Source organism: Polypterus senegalus, chromosome 8, assembly GCF_016835505.1.
Source record: "Polypterus senegalus isolate Bchr_013 chromosome 8, ASM1683550v1, whole genome shotgun sequence".
In the NCBI taxonomy this organism is placed as follows: Eukaryota; Metazoa; Chordata; class Cladistia; order Polypteriformes; family Polypteridae; genus Polypterus; species Polypterus senegalus.
In genome coordinates, this window is record NC_053161.1 from 164,258,909 (window position 1) to 164,283,537 (window position 24,629).

The 24,629-nt window shown below is 41.0% G+C and overlaps 2 protein-coding genes across 2 annotated transcripts in view; one reads left to right on the top strand and one right to left on the bottom strand.

Moving 5' to 3' along the window:
• The window catches only part of LOC120534676 (zinc finger protein 729-like), a 73,414-nt gene extending 58,137 nt beyond the window's left edge, over positions 1-15,277 (bottom strand). The window contains exon 1 of the mRNA XM_039762267.1: positions 15,123-15,277. The gene's annotated coding sequence lies outside the window, so the exon portion shown is untranslated. The remainder of the gene's footprint in view (positions 1-15,122) is intronic.
• A 509-nt stretch (positions 15,278-15,786) lies between these two features.
• Positions 15,787-24,629, top strand: part of LOC120533314 (zinc finger protein 239-like) — a 28,701-nt gene continuing 19,858 nt past the window's right edge. Inside the window, exon 1 of the mRNA XM_039760150.1 lies at positions 15,787-15,912. The gene's annotated coding sequence lies outside the window, so the exon portion shown is untranslated. The remainder of the gene's footprint in view (positions 15,913-24,629) is intronic.

The window sequence follows — 24,629 nt, forward strand, 5'->3', positions numbered from 1 at the left end:
TCCACCAGATGTCAGTGTTACTCAGATTACGCAGTATGACATCCACATTGATAAAGTTTATCAGTAAACTGTATCAACAAACTTATAGTAAAGCACATTAACGTAACAACATAAACTATTATTGAAAGAATGTAAACACCACTAAGGTACATTCCCAACATATGAATGCTAAACAGTACACTCTAAACAAACAGTAACAGTATAACAAACATACAAGTCAAATGCAAATAAATCCCAGAGGGCACCAGTGGCTGCAGGTTTTCATTCTAACCCTTTTCTTAATTAGTGACCCATTTTTGCTGCTTACTAACTTCTTCTGAATTAATTTGAATTGACTTGTTTTTTAAGATTTGTTCCTCTGAGTTGCTTCATTTCTTTCCTCAAATGGCACCCAAACAGAAATAAAATGTGAAGTGAGGGAGCCAACAGAAGACCAACTAAGTCAGGGCCTTAAATTCCAACCAGTTTCACTCCAACCAGTTGCTTAATGAGGTGCCGATTCATGTTGTTAAACTCCATGGCTTGTTGCTGCAGAACACTACCAAAATGTTTTGGGGACCTGAGCAGATCTGAACCAGCATTACCGAGGCCTTCACCTTTCTTTACTTTCAGATATTGCATGATGGACACCAGTTGTTATGGCTCATTTTCTATCTCATTATTGTTTGGCTGCTAATTAAGGAAAAAGAAAAGGAATCGGAGTCATCAAGAGCAAGCCAAATAACATTAACTCGAAAGAAGTTAATTTGGAGCAAAAACCGGTCACTGCAACAATGCATTTAAAATACTATTTATTTGACACTTAGACTTGCCTCAAGGGAGCATTTCGTTTTATACAGAAGCCTATGAAATTTAATAACAAAGCAACAATAACCCACTCAAATAAAGACAAAAATGACATTATAAGTCACACTGGGGCATGATAAGGCATATGGATGTAGGTATAAAAGATCCCCAGTAGTTTTTCTTGACACACTTCTGCTGACTGAAAGGCCTCAATGCCAGTGTGTCAAAAAGAGAGGATGTGCAGCATTGTTCAAACTGGCACGCAGTTTGGTCTTCATTCTCTCCTCTGTAAGAGATAACTGTAGTACTATGGCACGTTATGGTGTGACAAGGCTGTTGAATGCACAACTGATTACATCAACTTCTGTATGGACATTGTAGTTCCAGTAAGAACAGTACGCTGCTATGCTAACAACAAGCCATGGATTACAAGTTACATCAAAGGCCTTTTGAACCAGAAGAAAAGGGCTTTTAAAGGCGGTAATCAACATGAGCTCTTAATTTTTTTCATTTTTATTACTATTTAATTTAATATTGCTTCTTTGTATCAGTATACTGCAGCTGGATTTTGTGAATTTCCCCTTGGGATTAATAAAGTATCTATCTATCTATCTACTACTAAAGCAATACGTTGTTTGAGCTTAATTTTAGTTATGTTGCCTGTCACAATTCAGAACCCTTAACTGCCCGTTCTACTTTTTAGCAGCTGCATTTAAGTTTTAATCGTTGCTGGTTTTCTTAACCAGACATTAGCTAATAATGAGATGCAGATAACCGATAAGCCAGCAGCTCTCCAGCCAACGTGCTTCCTTTTAAACCTGTGCTTATGCGCCATGAAGCGTCTGTGTTAAAAAAATGTTCAGAAATAAATGAGGGGGGGGAACTGGAAGGACTGTAAACTTTAAATCTGTTCTGGTCCACAAAATACATGGATAGTGTTCTCAGAGAAGGAGACTCTACAGTGCATTTACAATTTCTCTTGGATGAATGAAAGCATTAACAGTTCAATACCAAGTTTCATTGTCAGCAAGGACTAGGAAACTAGTGGGAAGAAAAACCTGCAGCCGTAAGTGAGGAACCCTAACAATATGAAATTGTTGTACAAGTGTTATGTTTAGTCAGTGTGGATGGCCTTTCATATAAGACAACTTTATTAATCATGCTGCCTATGTGCCTGGAGGGCGCTGCATTTTTAGTGGGGGATACTCTTTATGGCATTGTGCAGGTGTAGCCGACTGCAATCTGTCTTTCTCTGCGTCGTATAAAGGACAGTCAAGTCAGAGGAACGTAGGGTTGAAAACAGAAGTTTTTTTATTTTTCTTTCCAAAAACAAAAAGGGAAAAGAGACCAGGGTGTCACATAAGCAGCTTCTCCCCTATGCCCACAACAGCATCCACCGTGCTTCTGTTTCCTTTAATTAATAACCACATTGCATAAAAAACTATACTGCTCAAAAAAATTAAAGGAACACTTTCAAAACACATTAGACCTCAATGGGGGGAAAAAAATCCTGCTGGCTATTTCTACTGATACGGACTGGTAATGTGTTGGGAACGAAAGGATGCCACATCGTTTGATGGAAATTAAAATTATCAACATACAGAGGGCTGAATTTAAGGACACCACGAAAATCAAAGTGATGCGGCAGGCAGGCGAGTCCATTTTGTCGAAATTTCATTGCAGCAACTCCAAATCGTGTTCAGTAGTTTGTTTGGCCCCCACGTACTTGTATGCATGCCTGACAACGTCCTAATGAGACGACAGATGGTGTCCTGGAGGATCTCCTCCCAGATCATCATCAGCATCACTGAGCTCCTGGGCAGTCTGAGGTGCAACCTGGCAGCGTCGGATGGAGTGAAACATAATGTCTCACCCATAGATGTTCTATTGGATTGAGGTCAGGCAAGCGAGCATGGGGGCCAGTCAATGGTATCAATTCCTTCATCCTCCAGGAACTGCCTGCATACTCTCGCCACATTAGGACGGGCATTGTTGTGCACTAGGAGAAACCCAGGACCCACTGCACCAGCATAGGGTCTGACAATGGGTCCAAGTAAACGCTAACATTAATTTTATTTAAATTTTTTTCATTTTTATTACTATTTAATTTAATGTTGTTTCTTTGTATCAGTATGCTGCTGCTGGATTATGTGAATTTCCCCTTGGGATTAATAAAGTATCTATCTATCTATCTATCTATCCCGATACCTAATGACAGTCAAGGTGCCGTTGTGTAGCCTGTAGAGGTCTGGGTGTCCCTCTATGGATATGCCTCCCCAGACCATCACCGACCCACCACCAAACCAGTCATGCTGAATGATGTTACAGGCAGTATAACGTTCTCTACTGCTTCTCCAGACCCTTTCACGTCTGTCACATGTGCTCAGGGTGAACCTGTTCTCATCTGTGAAAAGCACAGGGCATCACTGGTGGACCTGCCAATTCTGGTATTCTACAGTAAATGTCAGTCAAGCTACACGGTGCCGTGCAGTGAGCACAGGGCCCATTAGAGGATGTCGGGCCCTCAGGCCACCCTCATGAAGTCTGATTGTTAGGTCAGAGACATTCACATGAGTGGCCTGCCTGCTGGAGGTCATTTTGTACGGCTCTGGCAGTGCTCATTCTGTTCCCCCTTAGAGAGAACTATTTGCAATATACATAGCTTTACACAATAAAAAATATCCTAACTTTATAATCAGATATTCTTAACAAAAAAAAAAAAAAAAATAGAGTAGCATACCTTTCCAAAAACAAAAAAAGAGAAAAAAATGAATAGGGTGTCACATAAGCAGCTTCTCCCCTATGCCTATTAAATAATAAATTAAATCAATTACAGATTATTTTAAAAACAACTATTAATACAAAATAAAAAAAATAAAAATTAGAAAAAGCTTTGGGAGAGCTGAAAAGACCACCTACCCCAACAGCATCCACCGTGCTTCTGGCGGCAGAGCCAAGAAACGTGGTGCATGCAGGTTGTGAGGTGCAACGCTACTTAACGCCCGTACTACAACAGATTATACAATTGGAATACTATTTACAAGAATTGATTCATTTTGGGGACGTTCATAACTAAAACAAAACCACATTATAAGTAACATATTACACTTTGCTACAAAGGGAGAGAACGACAGCACGAAAGTGAAACTGCAGGCAGCATTCAGACAGAAGCAGTTTATTTCCTATGTCCAAACCTGCGTTAATGCTGAAGAAGAAAACCTTCATTCAACAGTGTTGGCCTGTTAAGCTTTTCAGCCATATTGCCTTTTGTCTAACTACTCAAAGTATGCAATAATAATAATAATACATTTTATTTACAGTATATAGCGCCTTCCCCATGCTCATGGAAAAAACGGCAGGGTATGCAGTATATAGCATTGTACTAAACCAGATAAATAAATAGAGTAAGATAGGCTTTTCTTTCTCTGAATTTACTAACAGACAACATAATTGATGGTCTAGCACACACACACACACACACACACACATACAGGTTACATGAGCATCTTGACAGAGAGGTAAACTGAGAGAAGGGGAATGAAGTCAAGTAAAGCTAAAAGCCTTCCTGAACAGATGAGTTTTAAGTCGTTTTTTAAAAGAATTCATGGAGTCAGCTAATCTGATTAATTTCGGTAGGTCATTCCAGGGTCTGGGCACTCGCTATATAGCTGAAGGCCCTGCTGTCACCCATGGAGTGTAGATTAGCGTGGGGTACAACAAGATTACCAGAATCAGAGGACCTTAGTGGTCGGACAGGCACATAGTGATGGAGAAGGTCACTGATGTAGTTTGGCGCGAGGTTGTTTAAGGCTTTGTAGGTTATTAGTAGGATTTTATATTCGATTCCGTAAGACAGAAGGAGTCAGTGAAGACGGAGCAGGATGGGTGTGATGTGCTCGCTGCTGCTGGTTCGAGTGAGGACTCTTGCAGCTGAGTTTTGAATAAGCTGGAGCTGTGATATAAGATTAGAAGGGGCACCTGCCAGTGGGGAATTACAATAATCGATGCAGGATGTGATAAAAGCAGGGACAAGTTTCTCAGCGTTAGACCCATGCTTTAAACCCATGCTTTAATTTAATTTAAGTCCTTCCAGGTAGCCCCTGACCTTTGGATGAAGTATCACACATCTCTCTATCTAACCTAACACAGGATGATCTAATATCTCATATATGGACACATTTAAGTTAGCATATTATCAGCAATAAGGTTAAGATTCTCTTGTATATTCATACTCTATAGTAAAGTCTTTGTCTAACAAAGCATTGTCAGCACAACTTGTATGGCATATTCCAGGGACATCTTTGTTAAATAAATTTCTTATACTAGCCAACCCGCGGCGTACCATACGCCGCATAATCAGGTCGGTTTTTTAATAATTTTTGAAGCACAGGGAGAAAATTAACATTTGAAAAATCGGTAATGTAATAAATCAGCAAGAAAAGCAACATTGTAACAATACACAGAACGAAGCAACACACAATCGTCCGTGCGGTGCTCAGGCGCGGAGGGTGGAACGGGAGGAGAGGAGAAGGACGTCCACTCCGTTCCCTCCGTCATGCTAGTCTGCTGATTTCTCGTTCAGTATACACTGCCTGCTCATGTGCCCACCTTCAACTCGTCACTCGAGTCGTTGTCGTCTTTGCACAGTCCAGATGCACCTGTGACTCATGTAGACTTTTCATTGCTCTGTGAGGTTTTGGCTGCCTTTCTATATATAATCCACCAAGACACCCGACTACGGTAGCAGCGAGGGGGGTGTGTACAAAGTGCAGGAGCATCTAAGAAGACGCAGGTTTGTCGCGGATGGGAATTGCTGTATGTAGCGTGTAAAACAGTTTGCCAGGGTGCACGCGGTCGTGAGTCGTAACTGAAAACTCGTTTTTTAAAGACTGCTTACTTTGTGTTTTAACCTCAGTTGTCAAGGAATGTTTTAAGGATCCCATGGGATACCCCTCGCAAACTGTTTTACACGCGGCATATGGCGATTCACTTCTGCGAGAAACTTGCCTCTATGAACAGTCAACTTGGGTCGGAGCTGCATGTGACCTCTACGACAGACGAATATAAATGACGCCGGTTTTTCTGTGTCGTCGTGTCCAAGTTGGTGGGCGTGGCTCTGCGAGTTGTCGTCATATCCAATGGTCTTGGAGTTGGTGGACGTGGCTTCTTCCTGCGTGCGCCATAGGTGTCTCACTTGTCGGCGGCTTAGTGACTCCACGCCCCTTCCAGCGTGCTTTCCATGGTTGTCTTGCCTTATATATATATATATATATATATTTCTGGGGTTATAGAAAATTGTATTCTTAAAATTGGTAATTTGCACATATTAGAAAAGTACTATATACACACACACACACACACGAGACAAGTAGATATAATATTTTGCTAAGCATTAAGATGCAAGAATTATTTCTTAATGTGAAGAATTAAGAAGGCTTGTGATACATTTTTTTTATTATTTTGTATAAGCCTGAAACCACCAATAGTTCATAAGCCAGAGGTCAGACGTGCTAGAGAGCCGAAAGGATGGGCTCCTCGCTTAGAGAAGGGAATGTGAACTCTTTGGTTGTAAATTATGGCAGCAAGCGCTGAGATAGTAGGGGGAGAGAATAGCCCTTATCAAACAGATAAGATGGACAGATTGGGGTTTGACACCCCCTTAACTAAGAATTATTGGTGGAATTAGTTAGAGGCAGGACTAGAGCAATGCAATGCTAGAAGTCAGAGGAGGAAGAGTAATGGCTTAACTCACTACTTTCCAAACTCAGTCCTGAGGACCCCCTGTAGCTGCAGGTTTTTGTTCCAACCAGCTTCTGTTTTTAATTGGAATTCTGGCCAAATTAAATGAACTGCTATTTCCTCAAGTTCTGTGTTTTGGGAACACTGTAGAAATTAGAAAACTAAGTACAAAGAATCATAAGCACAAACGGGACACTCATTTAAAAAAAAAAAAAGGATTAGAATGAAAACCTGCAGTCACGGTGGTCCTCCAGGACCGGAGTTGGCGACCCCTGCCCTACATGAAACCAAAGCCCTTGATCAGATAGATAGGCAGAGAAGAAAAGAGGAGTGTTGGATTTCATTTGCCAGAATACTGTAACTGCAGTTCCTAACCTGCAAATACCCTGAGGATGTTGGGAAACCTTCACTGACTGGTGTCGTGGCCCAGACTCCCATTCATATTGCTCATTGTCGGCCTACTGATGTGGACCCAGGTATAGAATGTGTAGCAGCAGAGTATGCAATTCCTTCACAGGATGTTGTGAACCCCACTTTATTTAATCAGGGCACTGTTGAAGGGACAGTTATTGACAAAAACTCTTGTGTTTCACTCCAGAACAATAACTTTAAAATGACTGTACTTGCCTTTGGCGAAAATCTTTTAACCCAAGCAGTAAACGGTCAGTTAATGCATTGTGGGGGGAGTAGTTTAAAATCAACAATTGTTATTGCAGAGGTTGTGAATTATCCAATGGCACCTCCAAGGGAAGGCAAAGGGTGGCCGGGGCCACCCCACTGACCACTATAGCTTGCACCCTTTAAAAATTCTGTTGAACTGACTGAGGCAAAAACTCTCGAGGCACTGGCCACAATACAGGGCTATTCAAAATGAAAGAGCAGATTTCAAATAATCTGTATAAGAGAGAAACACATTCCACACGTCACTGGATAGAGGAAAGTTCAAAGTTTAAAAATTCAACTTCAAGAAGATACGAATAACTTCATTTTCATGCAAGATGGTGCCTCCGCCTCATTTCTACTTGGAGGTCCGGCGTCGCCTAAACGACACCATTCCAGGACGATGGATTGGAAGAGGTGGACAACAAGATCTTGCTCGTCGCCTATGGCCTCCCAGGTCTCCAGACCTTTACACCCCTACGATTTTTAATCTATGGGGGTACATTAAAGAAAGAGTGCTTGTTCCACTTATGCTGGTGTGATTTGCACCATCGGATGGAGGAATTAGGGACCATGTGTGGCAAGAAATGGTCTACCGTTTAGATGTTTGTCACGGTACACATGGTGCTCATGTTGAGTGCATGCACCCTCAAGGACCAAATTTTGAACTTTCCTCTATCCAGTGATGAGCGGAATGCGTTTCTCTCTTATACAGTTTGTTTGAAATCTGTTCGTTCATTTTGAATAGCCCTATATTGTTGGTTACATTTTCTTTGCCCTCACATTCTCTCACTACTACTCGTTTTGGCAGCATTACTTAAACTCTGAGACCCACATAGGTTGGTGAAGGGTCACCACATGATTATGTAATAAAGTGAAGCATGTTTTTCTAAACTGCGGTGGGCTGGCGCCCTGCCCAGGGTTGGTTTCCTGCCTTGCACCCTGTGTTGGCTGGGATTGGCTCCAGCACACGCCCGTGACTCTGTAGTTAGGATATAGCGGGTTGGATAATGGATGGATGGATGGATAATGGATGGACGTTTTTCTAAATGCAAAATTTGTAAAACGTGATATAATGTGCTCTTGCTGTAAATAGAAGTCTCTAAACAAACAGAGGACACGTAAAAGAAAAAGGGAGACAGAAATGTGTGCGAGATTAATGCACCATAGTGCTAGTTTGAAATGTTTAAATGAAAATAACTGATGCAGCATATGTGATAATTGTCATGGTGTTGTGGGGGCGACTCAAAAGGCCGGGGGTATGTTATAGAAGAGTATATTCTTAAAGTTGATGATTTACATATTTTCAAAGAAAGTCATAAGCATGTACTGTATGAAAATAAGCAGTACATCCTAATGCGCGCTAGTACAGGGTGGTCCAAATCTAAATATGCAATTTTCATTAAGCTATAACTTAAGTTTATTACATAGAAAATCACCTGAAAAATCCCGGACCATCGACAAGTGTGTGAACTGACGACATGAAGAATTGCCTTCCCGCCGAACTGGAATCGTCCCCGCATAAATCAAAGTCATCCAGACGATCTGCATCTGCATAATTAGATCTGGACCACCCTGTATAGTAAGAGTTAAATCACAAAGAAGCCTGTGCCTGCACATTTTATTATTTTTCCCTTTCCAGCTGCAAACCACCAATATTTTGCTGCCAAGTTTAAAACTTCAGTCAAGGACACTGTGCACTTTGAGAGAGCTTGTTGAGAATTTAGCTCAAGGATCAATGCACTTTATTAGTTTTTATTTTCTCAGCTATGAAAAAAACCTAGGCCTGAAACAACGTTAAAAGGACACCATTTATTTTGTTAGAGAGGCCTCTTGCCTGCCTGTCCTCCTTACTTGCCTTGTTTTGAGTTTCTGTGAGTGGAGCTGTGAGACGAGGTCATCATGCTCTCTGAGGAAGCAAGCAGGCAAACTTTGTTTTGAAAAATGCAGAAGCATCATGACTTTAACCATGAGAGAAAGCCAAATAGGCCGCTTACCTTCACTTGCAGAAGATCGCATACAGACAGCCAGGCAGAAGCCTAACATGAACTGATGATAAGCCAAGAAAAGTGTGGTCTATAAGAAACAGTGCCATTGTCTTAGAAATGCAGCTGCTATTGAAAAACATATTCAAAGCATATTCTTAACACTGGCGATTTGCATACAAGCATATTCTTAAAGCTGATGATTTGCACATATTTAAAGAGAATCATAAAAAGCATGTATGAGAACAAGTATTATATATTCTGATGCACATTAGCATAGAAAGGGTTAAACCATAAAAAGCCCTCGCCTGTCTATTTTATTATTAAAAATTACAGTCAAGGACATATTGTACTTATAGAGGACTAAACTGGCTATTGTTTTAAGAAATGCAGCCATGGAGGCTTTGGTCTTGAGAGAAAACCAGATAGGCCGTTTGCTTCCGCTTGCAGCGGCTGGGCCTCTGCCTGCCCGCCTAGATTGGTGATGACAAATTAAGGAAAATGTAGTTTATAAGAAACAGCATTATTGTTTTAGGGGTGCAGCTGCCCCAACTTCTAACCCGACATCTTATGTGTGGGTCCTCCTAATACCAGCATACTGGTGGGAATCGATTGATAAATAAGTTTCGGACACCTGCACAGAGTAAGAAATAATGATGGCAGTTTCGGACAAGTGATGGACATTAGTTAATGGTGGGTTTGAACATTAGGTAGTGATGGGAAGAGCCAGAAGGAGAACAGTATTTTGCAGAAGTGATAAGAACTGTAATAAATGCAAGCTCGCTGAATTTGCTAATTGCTCATTTCACTTGATTTGGATCCGTGTGTGCATCACACAATAAAACTTGATTCTGCCTTCCTGAAACTCTGTGTGCCTTCTTTGAGCAGCGTGTTTCTGCCTAGACTTTTAGCCTCGAGGGATGTTTGTGCAACAAGAAAGGATTCATTTGAGCAGCCCAGTATCATATGTGTGGGTCCTCCTGATACCAGCTTACTGGTGGGAATCGATTGATAAATAAGTTTCAGACACCTGCACAGAGTATGAAGTCATGATGGCACTTTCGGTCAAGTGATGTACATTAGGCAATGATGGGAAGAACTAGAGTGATTAGAACTGTAATAAATGTAAGCAATTTGCTCATTTCATTTGAATTACATCACACAATAAAGCTCGATTCTGCCTGCACATCCTGAGGTCTCCGAGTGCCTTCTTTGAGCAGCAGGTTTCTGCCACAACAATATATAGTGCCTTGCCAGCATCATATGCTAAATGAAATTGCACTATAGCATTACCACTTCAATCTGGATTGTTCAACCAATTCTTCATCAAGATTTATCCTACCTCTCCTATAAAAGACACATACTGCATACATTTTATCTAGGAATAATATGGCTACTATAGAAAAGCATATTCTTAAAGCTGATGATTTGCATATATTCAAAGAGAATCAGAAGCATGTATGAAAATAAACAGTATACAGTGTAATGCAAATTAGTATACTAAGGGTTAAGTCACTAAAAGGCTTGTAGCTATATATTTTTTTATTTTTCTTAGAAAGCTGGAAACTATCAATATGTATGACTCAAGGTCAAGTATGCAATTTAGAGGCTAACAAGCAGTCCAAACCCGCACCCCAGATCTCTGTATTCACTAATTGTTCAATTCCTTTAAATTTGTAATGATTCAATGAATTCCAGATTACTTGACAATTCACCGGTCTTGGGATCATCTGCAAACTTAGCCAGCTTGTTACTTGTATAGAAACGATTTGGATAGGAATATATTAAAAAACAGCACTGGCCCCTTGCACTGACGCCTGTGGAACACCGCTCTTAATGGAACCATAAACCCCTGCTTACTGTGCCTGAGCCAATTTGCACCCGTCTACAAATATCACCCTAAATTCCCCACTTATTTTAGTTTGATGCCCAACCTCTCATTATCAAATCATTTCTAAAAGTCCATATGAATAAGATCATATGCTCCACTTTGATCAAATGCTGCAATTCTATGGAGGAAGCAACAAAAGGATCTTAGTAAAACATGACCTCCCTCTTCTGATCCCATGCTGACTGCTCAGTGAAACTCCCGTCCTTGCCAGGTGCTGCTCAATCTTATTCTTAAGAATCCCTTCCAATTATTTTCCTATAAATGCACATTAAGCATACTGGCCTATAGTTGCTTGGATCTGCCCGGTCACCCTTTTTATACAAAGGGATGATATTTGCCATTTTCCAGTCGTTCAGAATTTGCCCAGTGCACAGTGACTTTCTAAAAATATTTGTCAAGGGTTTATATACAGTGGCTATAGAAAAGAATCCCCCAATTCGAAAATTCCTTTTGGTTTTTTTTGCATTTCAGCCTTAAATGAAAACACACAAAACAATATTTTTTCCAGCTTTACTTACTCAATGCAATCTATAACAGCCAAGTGAAAGATATCACAGCTACAGTTCAGAAGAATTATAAAAAAATCAAAAACAAGAAATCCTGAGATGAATAAAGGATTAGCCCCTCCTAAACTCAATCAGGTGTCGGTGCCCACCATTTCCATTGCAGACCATAGTTACTGGCGTCCTTCCACCTGTGATCAATTGTAATGAGTGTGATCAGTGAAGCTGTTCCTGGTGCATTCATTTCCTTGCTTGGTAGTGCAACTGACAGCAAACAACTGACTATGGGTGGCAAGCCACCTTCAAAAGATCTCAGGGATAGAGTTGTGGACAGACATAAGGCAGGAGATGGAGACAAACAAATCTCAAAGGCTTTATCAATCCCAAGAAGCCCAGTAAAGTCCATAATAAAGAAGTGTCAAGTGTTTCATACTACTAGGACCCTCCCTGGATCCGGCCGTCCCTCCAAACTGGATGGAAGAGCAAGGAGGAAACTGGTAAGCAAGGCTACCAAGAGACCAATGGCCACTTTGAAGGAGTTACAGGATTTGATGGCAGAGAGTGTTCATTGTGTGCATGTGACAACAATTTCACAAGCGCTCCACAATCGTGGCTTGTTCAGGAGGGTCGCAAGGAAAAGCCACTTCTCAAGAAAGGCCTCATTAAGGGTCATTTGAACTTTGTTGGAATGTACCTTGAAGATTCTGATGCCAAGTGGAGAAAGGTCTTATGGTCAGATGAGACCAAAATCAAACTATTTGGCCTCAATACCAAATGGTACCCCTGGCGGCAATCCAATGCAGCTCACCATCCACAACACACCATACCTACAGTAAAGCATGAAGGTGGCAGCATCCTGTTGTGGGGGGTGTTTCTCTGCCGCAGGGCCTGGGACTCTCGTTAGGGTAGAAGGAAAATTGGATGGAGCAAAATACCGTCAAATTATTGAGGAAAAACTGCTACCCTCTGCCAGAAAGTTGAAGATGGGCAGAATGTTCACCTTTCAACGTGACAACGACCCGAAGCACACAGCAAAATTGACCACACAGTGGCGGAAGGAGAAAAAAGTGAATGTCCTGGTGTGGCCAGTCAGAGCACAGACTTAAATACCATTGAAAATCTGTGGAAAGATTTGAAGACAGCAGTCCACCAACACTCACCATCCAATTTGACCAAACTTGAATAGTTAAACTGTAAAGAGTGGGGGGCAAATATTGAGTGGGCTCAATCTAGATGTGCAAAGCTGATAGAGAAGAATCCCAACAGAATCAAGGCTGTCATCAAAGCAAAAGGTGGCTCAACCAAATGGCATTGAAATTGGGTTGGTGATCTTTTATTAATCTCAGTATACCTTGTTTTTGATTATTTTATATTTTTTCTGAACTGTAGCTGTGATATCTTTCACTTGGATGTTATAGGTTGCATTGAGTTAGTAAAGCTGGGAAGAAATATTTTTTGTGCGTTTTCATTTAAGGCTGTAAAATAAAAAAATGGGAATATTTTGATGATTTATTTTATATATCCACTGTATGTATTCGCTAAACTCCTTATGAACGCTGGTCCAGGAGATTTATTTGATTTCAGCCTATTTCATCTAAGCAGGACTTCTCCCTCTGCAATTTCCAAATCACTTGGTACCTCCTTAGTAGTCCGTTTTACAGCTGGGAGGTTATCTAATTCCTCACATGTGAAGACCTCAGAAAAATGCGAGTTCAGAGCAGGCCTATTCAAATGGCGGCCTGTGGGCCAAATGCGGCCCAGAAGCAACCTCCAAGAGGACCATCCCGTGGTCCCGCCAGGGCTCCAGACTGCAACTAAAATGATAGGAAATGCGACCAAAAATAGGTTTAACGATTATCATTTCTACTTGGGCTATACTATATTCTACTTTAAACTATTATATTGTAACAGATGCAAAATGTAATTTTTAATTCTTGAGCATACTGTATGTGCCTGTGTAGCTACAGGCTCCCCTTGCATATCCCAGAGCCGCATAAAGGCTGGTTTATATCCCGCGCTGAATGTGAGGGAGTTGCGGCGAAAATGGCGTCAGACGTTCGCGATAAAATATTTGTTGTTAAGTTGCTCTTAAACATTTGCTCAGGTAGTTTTTTGTTTTCTGGGAAAGGCATTGTTGTCCAACTCAATTTCAACCTGTGTCATACCAGTGATGAATGAAATAGTTTAAGTTCGATGAAAAAATCCCTTGCCTGTGATGATCACCCCTTTAAACTGGGGGATAATCTCATATTTCAAAGGGAAAACAAAATGTTATAGCTAATACTGTGCACTTTTTTTATATTCTTACGTACTTTGAGATGTGCCTGTGTCAGATGTGAGCAAACTTAAAAGGAACACAATGAATAAACATTACTTGTTTTTTATATGCATTAATTTGTGTTCATTTAAAATTTGTCATTACCTGCTGCTTACTGGCTGCAGAAAATGTCTGGTCCAGATACATTTCTTGGATTGAAAATCTGGCCCAACTCGATTTGTAATTGAAAAGCCCTGGTTTAGAGTATCTTCTTATTTCACTGCCTGTACTTTTTTTATTCACCTCTACTATTCCTGATGAACGTCACTTCTTCCTTTGCTGTTCTTTTACTACTAAAATACTGAAAGAATCACTTTGGGTCGTTTTTCGCCATCTCTATTACATTCCCCTGCCTTTCAGCCTCCCTAATATCCTTCTTAATGGTTGCCCTGATGTTCTCATATGCCATACGATTCATAAACCTTATAGAGCTGTTGCTTCTTATTATCAACACTTTATTAACCCACTGTGGAGTTTTTTGGGTTCTTATATTTCCCAATTCCAAATTGAGGTATGTATCTGTCCTGCATTATATGTAAAACGTTTTTAAACCTGTTCCACTGCTCCTCCACTGTCCCTACACTTAAAAGCTTATCTCGGTCTGTCCTCCTTAGACTTTGCCGCATGTGCTCAAAGTCTGCCCTACCAAAGTTAAACTTAATAATTTTAGTCTTTGCATCCGCACTCTTACAAAACACTGGGAATTGTATAGTATAGTATGGTTACATGACCCTAGTGGTCCAATCACCACTACACTCTCAATTTTATCCTGATTATTACAAAATACTAAATCCAGACAGGCTTTCTTCGCGTTAGTGCTTTAACATGCCGTGTTCGTTTTTCCCTTTTGCTATTCATAAACGTTAAGTCCGACTGACACTTTCCGCTTTTGCAACAGCCGACCTGTCACCATCTCCGAGCTTGTATTTTAACTGGAAACCGCGGACTGATAAAGAAGAAAGGAAAACAGAAATCGAAACGCGGTGTGTGTGTGCGTGGAATCCGTGCTTCTTCGACCTCGTCGATTCGTGAAGGACGCGATTAATGGATTAATCGGAAAGTAGTGAATACGTGGATGAAATGTGTCCATAACGTGAAGTGAACAACAGATACATACGAACAGCAAAGGCACGCGGGCCACTCAAGCAATGTTCGGTAGTGGACCGATGGACATGAACGTGCGGTTCGCCTCGAATTCAGGTCTCGTGCAGTAACTTGGAATAAGACTAATAAAAACTCACGCATTCATATAGCGGGATCTCCAAACAACGAACACGTACCCTCTGTCTCCCGGTGATTCTTTCTAAGCTTGTTCCGTCTCCTGCCTCACTCAGTTGTCAATTGCTTCTCCACTGTTGTAGCGCACAAAGCAAGCAATCAGCGTGGCTTTAGTGTCCGTCGCTCTACATGACGTCACTCGGCACGCCTTGGACATTTTGAGTATGCGCCGTGAAACCTTACTGGGCTCGCGCAGTACTCTGTGTAAGTGAGGTTCCTGCGCTACCTTTTTTTTTTAACATTCTGTCCGTTCGCTTGAGGTCTTATCTTGTTATTCTCTTTGATGCTCTTGTGAGGAATAAACTTACTATGAAATAAAACAGTCGGAGTGATAATAAATTTAAAAACTGTTTTTACATCTGAGTAAAGAAAGAGGTTAAAAACAAAACCTTTCTATCTTATAAAGAAACTTGATTCGTCAGAAATTCACAAGCACTGGTTTTCCGTCTTAAAATACAAACATTTCTATACGGATCGCATCTCTTTAGAACGTCTACATCGCTTTACAAATCTTTCTTTCGTTGTATAGAGGGATAGGAACAGAACAGACCGGCGGGCGCGCGCAGCTTTCATATTAAACCAGACCGTGCGAACGCGCGTTCACGTACACAAGACGTTTCACGTGACGCCATCAAGAGCGACGAAAATAGATGTCGGCGGTGTATGCCCAGTGTCTCTTTACTAACAGTAAACGAGACGTTAGGCTGTTAATATTGAGTGAGTTAGTTCCATCACATTGCTTAAAGGCAGAAGGTAAGTTATCCGATTTCTGGTTCGTCACTTTATGGAAGTGGGATTTTTCATTCGCGTTAGTCAGTGATACGCGACTTGAATCGCGGCGTCTTAAGGACCCTGCTCCAGTGAGTTGTCTCTGCTATTCACGGATGGTCTCTGTCCGCCTTTCAAAGCACATCACGTTGTCGATTCCCATTTCTATTTAAAGCGCTGAAACACACCGCCGCTGATTCATCATCACTTCATCTTGTCAGATATTCCATCTCTCAGCGTCTTGTGGGGGATCGGTGAATACTTTGAGGTCGACAAGAAAAGACAACGCAGAAATAGAGTTTTGATGCCTGTATTTTTATTTAGGAGAGCAAAAACAGTTACAGCAACGCGCAATTCGCCCGTATTGTTAAAAAAGTGGCCGACTCTTCCAGTTTAAGATTACACTTCCTTTTTTTTTCATTGGGTTTCAAGATGTGAATTTAGAATCATCTTACTAAGCAGGATGGATATTTGCGCGAGCCCTCCCGCGTGTGATACGTTTTAAAATTAAATACTTATTAAATGTTTGGCACATTCCAAGAATATTTTGCGTAAACCTCGATAAGTTCTTACATGGGATTAAAAAGAAGTAAATAACAAAAGCTTAAAACACGGGGAACCAACAGTATTTACATGTAAATTACATTTAAATTATTTGAGGTGGAAAAGCAAGAAAGTAATCGATTTACTGAATTCTTTTCGTTTGGTGGAATCACAAACTTGTTCGTGTTGAGTTATTTAATAAATCAGTACGTACAAACTTTAAATTACGGTATCCTCGTAGAGAGCTTCATCTTATGTCTATAAAACTTGGCTTGAATTATGCGGTAATTAAATCGTATAGTGTTTATCTGAGATAAATAAGGCATTAGGTAAATGAAGTGTCATGTAACAACTTTGAAGAGGGATCTTCATCTCCTCACCAATTCTTTTTTTTTCCCCAAAGTCTAACAAAATATCTCATCAAAAAGAGTTTACAAATACTTATTTTTTCTTTCATCAAAGAACTCAAATAGTGTTTTATGAACCAGATAATATCTGTGTAGCTTTCAAACCGCTATTTTCTCATTTTATTGATTAAAAAAAAAAAAAAACTTTATAAGAAAGTTCTAGATAGAGTGATATTTCTTTTGTTAAACATTAAAACGTCAGTGGAGGCTCAGTTTTGCAAATTTAACACTATAAAATTATTAACCATTATGTCAACCATGTATGGAAGATAGTAAGCTGTCTAATGCAAAAATGTGTGTAATTACCTTTCTTTAAACACAATACACATCTGGGATAGATGTTTATATCTTTTCTTGGGTGATATCCAAATTTTGAATAACATTTAGAATAGTCAATCATATATACACACACATACTATGGCAGTGATGGCAAACCTTTTAGAGACTGAGTGCCCAAACTGGAACCCAAAACCCACTTATTTATTGCAAAGTGCCAACACGGCAATTTACCCTGAATTCTGAAGTTTGAGTTTAGAAAAAACAACTCGTACATTAACATCTTTTGTCTTAAAAGAAAAACACAATAACAGAGCTTTCAATGATACAAACAACTTTTTATTGAACTGTAAAAGTTTGCATTTGGCATGCTTTTGAACAATGAACGTGATGTCTGCTGTTGTATGCATGCTGATTATTTTTCTAACCTTGGCTCATACTTTGTAAGTTTGAGAACAACACATGCAGCACTCGGGTCGCCTGTTAGCCTGTTTCTGGTGTCAGATTTGATATACAGTGGGATGCAAAAGTTTGGGCAACCTTGCTAATAGTCATTATTTTCCTGTATAAATCATTGGTTGTTACGATAAAAAATGTCAGGTAAATATATCATATAGGAGACACACACAGTGATATTTGAGAAGTGAAATGAAGTTTATTGGATTTACAGAAAGTGTGCAATAATTGTTCAAACAAAATCAGGCAGGTGCATAAATTTGGGCACCACAAAAAAGAAATGAAATCAATATTTAGTAGATCCGCCTTTTGCAGAAATTACAGCCTCTAAATGCTTCCTGTAGGTTCCAATGAGAGTCTGGATTGTGGTTGAAGGTATTTTGGACCATTCCTCTTTACAAAACATCTCTAGTTCATTCAGGTTTGATGGCTTCCGAGCATGGACAGCTCTCTTTAACTCACACCACAGATTTTCAATTATATTCAGGTCTGGGGACTGAGATGGCCATTCCAGAACGTTGTACTTGTTCCTCTGCATGAATGCCTTAGTGGATTTTGAGCAGTGTTTCGGGTCGTTGTCTTGTTGAAAGATCCAGCCCCGGCGCAGCTTCAGCTTTGTCACTGATTCCTGGACATTGGTCTCCAGAATCTGCTGATACTGAGTGGAATCCATGCGTCCCTCAACTTTGACAAGATTCCCAGTCCCTGCACTGGCCACACAGCCCCACAGCATGATGGAACCACCACCATATTTTACTGTAGGTAGCAGGTGTTTTTCTTGGAATGCTGTGTTCTTTTTCCTCCATGCATAACACCCCTTGTTATGCCCAAATAACTCCATTTTAGTTTCATCAGTCCACAGCACCTTATTCCAAAATGAAGCTGGCTTGTCCAAATGTGCTTGAGCAGACCTCAAGCGGCTCTGTTTGTGCTTCCTCTGCATCACTCTCGCATACAGCATCTCCTTGTGTAAAGTGCGCTGAATGGTTGAACGATGCACAGTGACTCCATCTGCTGCAAGATGATGTTGTAGGTCTTTGGTGCTGGTCTGTGGGTTGACTCTGACTGTTCTCACCATTCGTCGCTTCTGTCTATCCGAAATCTTTCTTGGTCTGCCACTTCGAGCCTTAACTTGAACTGAGCCTGTGGTCTTCCATTTCCTCAATATGTTCCTAACTGTGGAAACAGACAGCTTAAATCTCTGGGACAGCTTTCTGTATCCTTCCCCTAAACCATGATGGTGAACAATCTTTGTCTTCAGGTCATTTGAGAGTTGTTTTGTGACCCCCATGTTGCTACTCTTCAGAGAAAATTAAAGGAGGAGGGAAACTTACAATTGACCCCCTTAAATACTCTCATTTCTCATTATAGGATTCACCTGTGTATGTAGGTCAGGGGTCACTGAGCTTACCAAGCCAATTTGAGTTCCAATAATTAGTTCTAAAAGTTTTGGAATCAATAAAATGACAACGGTGCCCAAATTTATGCACCTGCCTGATTTTGTTTGAACAATTATTGCACACTTTCTGTAAATCCAATAAACTTCATTTCACTTCTCAAATATCACTGTGTGTGTCTCCTATATGATATATTTAACTGACATTTTTTATCGTGACAACCAACGATTTATACAGGAAAATAATGACTATTAACAAGGTTGCCCAAACTTTTGCATCCCACTGTAATTCATAGCTGAAAACAGCTGCTCTCAAGCATAAAATGATCCAGACAAAGTAAGGAAAGCAATCCCAAGTGCTTTCATTGACTTAAAATTATTTGGCAGAGAATCCCACACTTTAAGGATTTCATTTTCAGAACTAACTGTGCTTTCCTTTGTCATCCCTTCTATCTTCTCAAGTGTTTCACGCAGGTCTTCTCCATTAACCTTCGTTTCTGTTCTCTCTCTCTTTTTTTTTTCCCCTTTCCATCTGCCTCGTGTTTCTATTATATATCATGGGGACGTGGCTCAGGTGTGGCGAGTAGCAGCTCCTGGCAACAATTACAGATGCGGACGACTCCTCACCTGTGCACTTAAGACTGCGGAGAGGACCACCCACATCATGAAGCTCCTAGGAACCGCTCCGCATGGAGAGGGAGAGGGGAGCATCCCGGCCCCGCGTCCCTCTGGCTTTCTAGTAACGAACTCTGTGCTGGGGCGATGGCATGTGTGCCTAGGTTCGCCACCACTGTACTATGGGGCTTCGTTCGCCAAACACCCCACCTGCACTACGCGCCAGCCACCTGGCGTCTCAATTTGTTAATAAAATCTAGAAATATTATATGAATCTACGTCGAAACTGGCCAGTACAGGCAAATTGGAGGCACATTCTCTTAAAATAATCAAAGATCTATATATAGTGTGGAAAGCATATCCCCGGACACAGACAGACCAACAACAGAATGTCCAAAACACACTGCTTTATTTTTCAGCACCACAATGCCTTCATACACCAACTCTCTTCCTTTCTCTTTTCTTTTCCTCTTCTTCTTTTTCTTCCTCTCTTGACCTCCTCTCCCCTTCTCACAAGCTTCGTCTCCTTCCTCCCAACTCTGGCTCCTCTACTGGAGGGAGGCGGCCCCTTTTATCTCGACCCGGATGAGCCCCAGGTGCTCCCCCTGACGTCACTTCCTGGTGTGGCGGAAGTGTCAGGCGAGCACCTGGAAGCACTCTGGGTGCCCCTGGGATTGCTTCCGGCAGCACTTGCTGGTGTGGCGGAAGTGCTGCCACCCAGGATTCCCTAATAGTCCGGGCGCCCCCTGGAGGTGGCCACGTCCTCCCATAGTGGTGAGCGTCCCAGCTCCGTTCCTGTTGCCCCCAAACAGACCCTGGCGGCTGCCCTTTCGTGGCAAAGGGGAGGTATCTTCCAACTCTGGGACTGGGCAGGGTCCCCGTTCATCTGTGACAATAGGAAATAATTTGTTGGTAATATCTTATGATTTCTGTGTTTTGTCCCCTTAATTTAGTCTTTAATGCCTTGTGCAAACATCAACCTCCTTGACAATAACTCCAAGTGTGACTTGGGCTCGGATTTCCATGCAACGCAGTTAACCACAAGTCAGAGTCTTTTTAAAGTGTTAAGCCAGAATAATGGAGAGTATTCTGCTTCCAACTAGTGGAGCAAATAACATCATGCTCCAAAAAAATCATAAATATTTGCATGTGTTTTGCCACTCTTAAGGTAAATCATCAATGTTCACGAGTGGGGAAGAATCTCCAACTAGAAACGCGGTGGCAAATGATAAACCGGCCATTTTAGAGCAAAGTGAAAATGATCCATTGCTTGAATCGAGTGATAATGATGACGATGTGAATTGGTCGGCTATCGACACAGAAAGTGAACGTGATGCATGATTCGGCACTGTACGACTAAACCGCTATAATATGAATTTGGTCACATGAAGCTTTAGGGTGGTGTGGCATAGGTTGCAGGAGAAAAAATTTAAAAATAATTGTGATCAAGTGCAAAAGCAAGCAAGATGTTAACCTTCTTTTTTTTTCCTTAACATCCATCCATCCATTATTCAACCCGCTGGGTCACAGGGGTCTGCTGGAGCCAGTCCCAGCCAACACAGGGTGCAAGGCAGGAAACAAACCCCGGGTAGGGCACACACACACCAAGCACAATTTAGAATCGCCAATGCACCTAACCTGTGTGTCTTTGTGATTGTGGGAGGAAACCCACACAGACACGGGGAGAACATGCAGGACGCGAACCTGGGTCCCCTAACTGCAAGGCAGCAGCGCTACCCACCGTGCCACCCTTTCTTAACATTTTATTCATTTCATTAAAATCAAATAACATTTCACACAAGCAAGTCAAGTTTAACAAAACTAGCTTCGAAACAAATCGACCCCTCTCCCATCTGATTGTAAGCATTGTTCACGATGTAGTAACTGCTAAAGTTTGTTTCAGGAGAAATGTGGAAGTCGCTAAGCCTTGCACTGATGACGAGGGCTGCGTTGATCATGTAGGTCAGGCACTGACATTCTACTCTCTCATTGCAAGGAACTGAATCAAGAAAATGAAAAGTGTGCATCGAAACGCACTTCTGTGGTCCCAGTGGCAACCTCGGGCTCTGCATTGGTGATGGTCACAAAACTATTACATAAAGGACGAGCATTAAAATCTGCATCAGTACAGCACTGGACACTACACATACATTTTCTGCTGTTTTTATGTTAAGTTGTGGTATTCACACGTTACTGTTCCATGAAATAACATTTATTCTTGCTGAAAGAATTCAGCGTTTTTGGCTCGTTTTCCCTGGGTTAACCATAAGGTTAAAGGAGTAGTGAGGAGATTTACTTCTTGGTCACTTTTTGTTTCTGTTTTAACATCATATCCTTGGTTTATTGCATTAGGGCTTACTCTACTTATCCAGGGCTACTGTTTAACATCATTTCCTGGGTTTACTCTCTCAAGACTGTTTAAGATTATATTTTATGCTTATAGTATTTGGACTGTATTGTCAATAGATATCTCAATTTTAATCCTCATATGCTGCTGCCGGGGGGCTTGTTTTGTTTTGGTTGTGCCCTGTCTCTAGGTATGTCCGAGGACTGGGGCTTTGTGAAGTGGGGTCCAGCCTCACGTGGATAGGCAAAAAGGGGGAGGACTTGGGGAGGAGAGAAAGAGAGCAAGCTCTCTCTAATCTATCCTTTTAATCCTTACTAGCAGACCACGTGCGCTTCGCTGCAGTCGCTGTAGTTGGAATAATTATGTACCTACATGCGAATTAAAGAGCTTCTTTATATACAACATTTTTGGTTTGTCCTCCGGGAGCCAAAATATAAAATTTTTTTCTATGACTAACATGCTACATAAAAAAAATAGAAACGGGAAAAATGGCAACACCGCCGGGAACAACAGTAAATGAGATAAAGTTATTCGAGTAACTGATAAAAAAAAAGAAAAAGCGCTATATAAATGTAATGAATTATTATTATTATAAAGTAAAAGTCTACCAAACACTAAATGAGATAAAGTAAAAAAAAGGGCAACACCGCCGGGAAGAACAGTAAAAAACAACAGTAAATGAGATAAAGTAAAAGTCTACTAAACACTAAAGTACAAAAACGAAGTAGAATGTAACAGTAAACCGCAACACCGCCGGGAACACCGGCACACCGTGTCTACTAGACACTAAGAAACACTAAAGGAAAAAATACTATTCAGTAAGTACCGCGTCTAGTAAACAGTAAATCAATAAAGGAGAGAGAGGACTAAACATTAAGGAAAAAGAACGGCAAGACCGCATCAGCTGCGGAGCTCAGCTCAGAGCGAAATGAAGGGAATGAAATGACGTGAATGGGAGGGGAGATGATCACGTGACTCCCCCACCCGCCTTCACTCTGCGTCCCTCCACAAACACAGTCTCTCGGATCCCAACTCTCCTTTATATGTATAGATAATGATAAGTGCCAACGTAACAATAGGCTTCATAGCAATAACTCCTGGGAAAATTGGAAATTAAGGTGAAAGCTGTCTTATTTTAAGACTACAAAATGACAGCAAAAAGAGTAGTGAGGAGAAAGGCTGTTAAATTGAACATTACCATTTGCATTTCATAAAAGAACATTTTAAAAAATAATCTCATTTGAGGGCAAAAGCTGACATTTGAATGTGCAAAGAATAAAAACTGAGTCTGACTTTACCTAGCCAATATTTATCAAACTCTTACATGCTTTTCTGCTCCTTCCCTGCCAGAGACGTTCATTTCCATGTCACAACGGCTCATTTCCACTGCCAATGTCTATCCCACACTTGCCTGTCAATCGACCACCATTGCACCTGATCCTCACCCTTTATCTTGAGAGTGGTAAGCCCAGGTGACAGGTCAACGCAAATTTTTATTGCTGAGCCCAACAGGATTAGGTGGGTTACCTGCCCATTAGTAATTCACCAATCCCAGGCCTGGCTTCATGGGTGGGTTCTGGAATCTCTGGCCCAGACGAGATGCTCTTTGGTTTTATCATAATATTCATGAGGGTGAATTATGGATTTTTCTTTGTTTGGCCCCTCCCCTTACACCAGAGGCAGAGAATTCCACAAAGCAGCTTAGATTGAAATTGACTTATTTATTGAAAGATAATATACCTGTTCAAACAGAGGTGTATGTGTTTGTGTGGTCTACAATAAAAAATGAGTACATAAAACAGATTGGGAAATTACACAAAAGTCCACCAGATGTCAGTGTTACTCAAATTACGCAGTATGACATCCAAACTGTATCAACAAACGTATAGTAAAGCACATTAATGTAACAACATAAACTATTATTGAAAGAATGTAAACACCACTAAGGTACATTCCCAACATATAAATGCTAAACAGTACACTCTAAACAAACAGTAACGGTATACAAACATACAAGTCAAATGCAAATAATTCCCAGAGGGCGCCAGTGGCTGCAGGTTTTCATTCTAACCCTTTTCTTAATTAGTGACCTGTTTTTACTGCTTATTAGCTTTTGTCTTAATTTTAATTGACCTGCTGTTTAAGACTCGGACTCCTTAAGTATTTTTTTTTTTCATTATTTAGCAGCCAAACAATAGTGAGGTACAAAACGAGTACCAACAAACTTGTGTTCATCATGTAATATCATAAAATAAAGAAAGGTGGAGGTCTCAGTAATGTTTATTTGCTCAGGTCGACCAGAAATTTTGAAATTGCTTTTAGAAAAAAGAAAACCAACAGTTTTGGAAATGTCTGCTGCCGCTTGGTTTTCGCATACCCCTTGGGGTCAGAGCGCAGGGTCAGCCATTGTACAGCGCCCCTGGCCTTGCTCAAGGGCACAGTAGAGTAGGATCTCTTTTGGCATTGACAGGGATTCGAACCGGCAACCTTCAGGATACCAGCGCAGATCCTTAGCCTCAGAGCCACCACCATAGTGGGTGTAATTAACAACAAGAAACTGGCTGGAGTGAAATTGGTTTGAGGTCCTGACTTAGCTGGTCATCCGGTGGCTCACTTCATGTTGCGTTGCTGTTTAAGGGGGGAAAAAATGAAATACAGTAAT